The following is an 8,222-nucleotide window of genomic DNA, read 5'->3' as shown; positions in this document are numbered from 1 at the left end:
TCATGGTTGTGATGTTTATGAATGCTTTCCATTGATATTATGATAGCATGAATGGTTATGTATCTTATCTATCAGTATTTTGATGATTGCAACGTTAAATAGTAAGTTTGATCTCTATTTGAATTTATGATGATGAGGGTAGTAAAGAATATGTATGCTCTCTACTAAAAGCATGATGATGATAAATTTGATGAATAGGTATATTTCTATTGATGTTACGACGTTGATAGCTTAATGAACATGTATGTTTCAATTGATGTTTAATGATGATAGCCATGATGGATGTGTCCCCTATGTTGACTACTTTCTTTAGTTCAGGCTTACAATGGACAATGATGTGAATGACTAGGAATTGTTAATGATGCTATTATGACAATGACTAACATTGAAAAACCTTGTTACTAATGATTATTGAGTATGGCAGGAAACCATCAGAGGCACTCGCATATGACGAGTTGATGACACCTGGTTTGACGAAAATTCATATTATTTTATCTTTGAAAGTCTAAGTTGATCTTAGAATCTGCCATATATGTTTAACTATATTCTGATGATATATTAATGGTTGTAGGCACAGATTAGTTGCTTTACCGAATAACTCACATATGGGTGATGGGGTTGTACAAGTGGATGGAACTACATGGGAGGGGTGGGACAGAGTCCCTGATCCCACCCACTAGCACTCCCGCCGTGACTTGGGCTGGAAGGGATGAAACACCTTTGCCTTGAAGATCACGATGCCATGAGGTCAGGTCCCAAAGTTGGGTCGCTCATGAGGACTTTACCGGGGGGCGCGCATCAAGGCAGATTCCTTGATCCCCGACACCATTAGTCTCACTATAGCAGGCAACATAGGAGATGATAGTAGTCTATGACGTTGCACTATACTTTCCCCTCGTAGTCACTGGATGCTTGAAGGGCAAGTGGTGTGGCACCCTTGGAACTTCAGGGGAATTTCTTGAAGGGCACGACCACCTTGGCACCCTTGGCATCACAAATAAACTAGTAGGTGTGGCACCCTTGGAACTTCTAGGGAAGTTCTTGAAGGGCACAACCAAACTGGCACCCATGGCATCACAAATAAACTAGTAGGTGTGGCACCCTTGGAACTTCTAGGGAAGTTCTTGAAGGGCACAACCAACTGGCACCCTTGACATCACAAATAAGCTATTAGGTGTGGCACCGTTGGAGCTTCTAGGGAAGTTCTTGAAGGGCACAACCAAACTTGGCATCCTTGGAATCATTAAAAATAAATAATAATAAATAAATATAAGCAAGGAATGAAAACTAGGTAAATTTACATCAAGGGTAAATGATGATTAGAAACCAATGTAATTAAATCAAAAATAAAACTTGGAATAAGGAGGATCATAGGAAGAATTAAAATAGAGTACCTTAAAAACTCTACCCTTCCCATTTTGGAAAATAATAGGAAGATTATGTGGTTTAATTAGGAAAAAGGGGAAAGACAAACATAATGGTAAGGATAAAGATTGATCCTAAACTAATTTAAACCTAATTAAGAAAAGAGGAAGGTGAATTAAAATGAGAATAATAAATTAAATTTAGAGAAATGTAGAGAAGCTCCGTGTGTCAACAACCAACATAAGAATATCCATCTAGGAGATAACCTGAGTTAAAGTAGGGAGTAGATTGGGGATAAAATCTTGACTCATTAATTGACTTCAAGTAATGAACACAAATTAAGGAATAAAAGGGGGGAAATAAAGAGACAACTAGGAGAAGAAATAGGAATCTTGTTGAGGTGAGGAAAATATTAGTTTTAAATAAAAATTTAAGTAAATAATTTTGGGAGACCCTTGATGTGAGAATGACACATGGGTGGGTGAATAATCAAGCTATTGAATTATAAAAAATAATTAATTATGCATGACATGACAAGTGTCACCTTTGAGGACTCCTATAAAAGAAGGGGCAAGCCATGGGAGAAGGGACTTTTGGGGAACCCTATTGTTGGATGGATGAGATGATGTCAGAGCAGTGATTACGAAGCTATAGTGAGTTTGGTGAGGTAGAGGATTTTAGAGAGGGGACTCTGGAGCCAAGGTGTGCTCTCCTCTACCAGCTAGTGCTTTCCTCCATTGTACAACCCTATTGGAGCTCGGGGGTCCACGGGGAAGAAGAGTACCCAAGGAGTAGGCTGGGAGGTTAACCGGTGGGTCTTCGCATTCGGATCAAGTGCGTCATCATTCACTCGCAGAGGTGACCAGCTACAAGGGAATACCAACAACAACAGAGCAAGTGGAGTCTCGCCTTCTGGTGAACGATACATATGTGTTTCATTACTATTGATCTTAGTTAAAAGTATGAAAATGTTATGATAAGTTCCCTGAAATGAGTGGCAGGAATGTGTGTGTTAAATAAATTTGAATTCCAATGCATTTCTTTTCTGGTTGTATTTGCTGGTTAGAAAAAAAAAATAAAATAAAAAAATTATATAGTTCATGAATCTGGTCCTTACACTTGTCCTTACAAATACCATCCAATACATGTAACTACACATAATACAACACAACGAGTACGCATGTCACAATACCATGACTACATGATGCACATACATAATACCCCATGCCCATAACACAACATCGACGACATGCACACAATACCACACGTACACCAATACCATATGTACAACATGTACACAATACCACCTATACATTGCACCACCTGCACAACATGTTCACAACATCACATGTACATGGCGCCACCTGCACAACGTGTACACAATGCCACATGTACACTACACCACCGTACAATGCATACACAATACCACATGTATACAGTACCACACGCATGATGTGTACGCGACACCATATGTACATAGCATCACATGCACGACATGTACACAAAACCGCATGCTCATAGCACCCTGTGTACAACATGTACACGACACCACATGCTCACAACACCACTTGTACAATCATGCACACGCCACCATATGTAAATAGCACCATATGTACAACATGCACGCAACACCAAGTGTACATAGCACTATATATCCAACATGTACATAGCATCATATGTACACAACATTGCATATCCAACATGCACAGAGCACCATATGCACACACGCCGCATATACATCATGAAGGCAGTACAATATGTATACAACACCCCATATGCAATATTCGCACAACACTATTTGTACCATCCTGTACATACCATTGCATAAATAACATGTACACATGCTATCTATACACAACACCACAAGTGCACACATCATAGATGCAACATGTACAACATATACAACATGTGCACAACAATAGTACCACACATCCAAAACCACATTATCCTTACCAAGAAACCTTGCTTCCGGTATCTCATCCATGCTTATCCTAGCATGCCGCAGACCACACTGCTTTCACTTTGTTGATATATCCTTCAACATTACCTGTCATAACATAAACATGTGCATAATACAAGTATACAATACCAAATCATATCCACATGATACTGACCTCGTATATTTGTCATTACTACTCTTCCCACTTGATTCCTCATGAACCAGGAACCTCTTCATGTCATTCTCCTGCATAAGCAATCATTCCTCCACAAGAATGATCCCTGAAAACCCTGTCAGACAGTAACATAGATACATGGATACATACATACATATATAAACGTTAGCATAAAACAATCATGATCCTGTTAGACAACAACATACATACATACATACATGTATACATATATAAACATCAACATAATCATGATCATAACAAAATTGCCAGATAACATAAGGTCAAGGTTAAGAGAACTTCCTTTATTCATGCACGACATGCATGATATTGAGAACAACAGTTCCCAACATAGCCAAGGCATCTCACGCCTCAGATCCATTTACTCTACCTTTTCTAGTTACCTTTGTCATGTTTGTATTGCTTCTGTCCATTTACCACAATGGACCCAACCAGTCCAACCGACTGTCATAGTCTTACCTTTCGCTGCACTTACTCATACACCGAGCTCCATTCATGTCTTACATTACCTATCGAGTACCACAAATCTCTCCCCGAGATCCATCAACTTTCCTCTTTCCCAACCAATTCCCAAGAATCAAAACAATAAAAGAGAAGACAAGAAAAAACCAAGAAGAAGACCACGAAAGCCCATAATGATATGACGCTACAACAAAGTGGCAAGGCCTTACACCAGACATAAACAAAACTGCAAATCAAGCTCCAAAGAGCAAAAGTACAAGACTGACACCATAACTCAATCCCCATGGTTCGCAAGGAAAGCGCAACTTGAGCCATCTTCAATATTTCATGGAAACCTCTCTTGCCAACTCCCTGCATCATTCTCACACATGTCAACCACATGTTGATTGACATGTTCCAAATATAAAGACAATCATATTTATCAATTTGAAATCAACTTTTACAAACAATCATGTCATAATCCATAGTCATTAGACATAATGATACAACTATCAACTACTCTCAAGTACATATCAACTGTCTCAATACATACATGTTAGTACAATCATCTTAAAACAAAATCATTTGAACATATACTCATATTAAGCAATTCATCAATCATTCAACCACTTGCAAACATACCATGTTAAATAAATCAACTAGATGACATAATCAACAGTCAAGCACCAAATATATGACATAAGCAACTGATACCTTAATGTATCTCAGGGGAGGTGATCTTGTCTGCACAATCAATCTAGTTAGCACAATATAACTTTACAACACATAAGCTCAAGCACTCATAAGATCATGATATCCATAACAATATCTAACTAATATGTTCACATCGTAAACTCATACACATACGCAAAGTCAAGCTAGATTAATATGACACCATCTCACAAATATGTCGGTTCATACCTGAGTATCGCAACCATAACCATATGCATAGGTCAAACCAGGTTAACACAGTACACATAACATCAAGATCTTCAAGGCAATGAACATAACCATCACGCATATGACCAATCCAAATTATAACATCAATATCTCAATGAAATGACCCTAATCATCAAATTAATAGCATATAACAACAATAAGTTACATATCATACTCATCAACAACATACAACATAATCATCAAGTTATCTAATATAAAACAACAATAGTAATGCATAAAACTACAAGTTACTATCATTCTTGACTATCTGACACATGTGCATATAACCACACTAATCATCTAACATCTATCATGAATGTAACCATAACATCAATTACATGTTCATAAACCTAATGTATATAACCCAAAAGCATATAATAATCCTTAACTTACATACCTGCATGCCAAACATACACTACCTGTATGACGATCTGCTCTTATCCCAAAGTCTAATGCTGCAACCTCATTATGATGATCTACATCTCCTGCTCTATCTCATCCAACACATTAGCATCATAACAACCAATAGCATCACGATGACCTAAATTGCATACAATGACTTCACAAGGCATGTTAGACCTACTATACATCCATAATCATAACCAAGACCATACACGCATAACAACTACATATACACACATTAAAAATGAGTACCAAACCATATATGCATCATTCTAGCTAGAGTCCAGTCATCAATGTAGGACGATATCAAGTACATAAACCATGACCTCATGCATGACAACAACCATTACGCCATTCTACACATTTCCACATGCAACCAACAATACGCATAAGCAATGCCAAATCAACTACATCTATGCATAAACGGTTAATCAACCTACAAGACTAATACATGTAATCAAAATATTAAAAAAATGTAAACTAACATACAAGGATGTAAGTAGGTATCATGAAATCAACATGTAAGCAACATATAATTCATACACAGTCAGTTACATGTTCCAAAAATCAAGACATCGTGTCAACTAATTTGAAATCAACATTCACCAATACTAACAACCTATAAGCATACCCCCTTACCATCCATGGTCCACACTAAGGTAGAAAGAGGAAGCTACTATAATGGCTCGATCTCCAATGTCCATTTATGGAATTGGGATCTCCAAATCTCTACTAAATTTAACCACACTTGAAAAGAAATTGATTTTTATTTCTCATACATTTTTATGAGACTAAGTCAAAACATTGCACTTATTCCACTTGTAACATAATAACTAAAAACATGCCACTTTTCCATTTCCTTACATGCAACTTTTCAAATTCCTTGCATGCAACCTTTCAAATTCCCTACATGCAACTCTTCAAATTCTTTGCATGAAAATAGGCATAGATCAGCTACATCCATATTATCATACTACAATACTATCCCATCCAAAAAAAATAACATTTTCTTCAAACAATTACTATACTATTACATTTGCATGTAAGCATTTCTTCAAACACTTTACATGCAAACTAATATAGAAAATTATTTGCATACAAGTAAGCATATATCAACTACAACAATACTATTACACATCAATACTATCCCCAACCACAAACAACATACTCATTGGGGCATTTTATCAAACATTTTGTATGGAATTAATCACTGAACCATTTAAGCATTTCATCAAACACTTTGCATGCAAAATAATATAGAGAATGATTCAATGCATATATCCTAAAATGTAGTAGAAAAAGTCATGGAAATTGAACCACATGATCAGTGGTATTTTCCCTCACTATGGTTCAAGTTTCAAATTCTGAGATTTCATACATGAAAAGTTATAACAAAAATACCAACACAATCTTATTTGGTGCGCAATTCTAGGGGTATCCAGAAAGCTCGACTTCCACTGGTCATATATCCTAACATATAGCAAACAAATGTATAAAATTCTTATCACAATATCAATGGGATTTTCCCTCATTATGGAAAAAATTTCAGCTCCTGAGAGTGCCCAGAAGAAAAGTTATAACAACAATGTTAGCGTGACCTGTTTGAGGCCTGATTTTGGGAGCATTCAAAAGGCTCGACTCCCTCTACTCATATCTTCTAAAATATTGCGACCCAATATCTGAAATTTATACCACGTAATAAGTGGTATGTCCCCTCAATGTGGACAAATTTTCAATTTCTAATATGTCACAGAAGAAAAGTTATAACATATATGACAGAAAGGTCTAAAATTTAACCTTTGTTTTTCATTTCACCTATGATAGAGCCCATTCAGTCAAAGTGTTTGAACCATGCTTTGATACCACTCTGTAACACCCTCCGGGGTAAATGTGCATATAAACAACATAATAGGAACAAAAATACAATAAACATATCAACCATAAAAATCCATATATACATCAGTACATTTGCACATGAAAATCAAGGGAATGAATTTTTCATTAATAAATGCAATAAGCCAACCGGTGATGGGACTACCACATTCCACCCGACCATAGATTGACTAAGCCAAGTATCTCTTCAACCAATCACCCCCGTGCCATATTCCAAGCATGAATGTGGGACTCATAGAACACATCAAAAAACACCAATCAATGTGGATGCCACCGGAGTTCTCCGCCTACACAGTGAGGAATTTGAGTGCCTCCTAGTCTCTCAGGTTTTACTGTGCATTCGAAGTCTGATCCAGGGATCACTAGGCCCTACATCGAGACATACTCTCCAGGCTTTACCATGCATTCCATCCTGGAATCTCTAGGTCCAATGGAGAGAAAATCCACCTCTTGGCTTTACCGTATATCACGCCATTCACCGGCAAGGATTCCTTGGCCCACTGAGGCACACAATCTAGCTTTACCGAAACCCACAGTCAAATTCAGGGGTTACTAGGCCAGTGGCTTCATGCATCCTTAGTCTGTTTCAGGGACCACTACTACCATGTGTTTGTCAATTCAAAGATCCACCCCACTCAGCTTCGAATCCAATCCATCCATCCCCCACAAAATGCATGAGAGAACCCATCTCATCAAAGCTATCAAGAAATGACAAGGCTAGGCTGAAAATACTGTCACACCTGGAAAAACCCATGCCATGGTAGAAAAGAAACACATGCAATCCCATGCATGCCAAATCTAGCAAGGGAAATACACATGCAAGTTGATACCTGCGATGAAGTCTGTTATCGCTGCTTGATCCTGCCTTTCCCTACTTGATCTTTGCTTTCTCTTGCCTTTCTTGCTCCAATGCCAAAGTGCTCCAAGAAAACTCTAAGTGTCCAAGAGTATGAGAGAGAGAGAGAGAGAATAATGAAAGAGCTCCAAAGCTAAACTGACCAAGTCTTCCCCACTGATCCTCAAAAGCCTTTTTATTAATGAGGCCTCTAT

Source organism: Pinus tabuliformis, chromosome 3_1 (genome assembly GCF_031772625.1).
Source record: "Pinus tabuliformis cultivar Carrire ecotype Pingquan chromosome 3_1, CPIR1, whole genome shotgun sequence".
Taxonomy (NCBI): Eukaryota; Viridiplantae; Streptophyta; class Pinopsida; order Pinales; family Pinaceae; genus Pinus; species Pinus tabuliformis.
Note: the sequence above shows the minus strand (reverse complement) of the source record.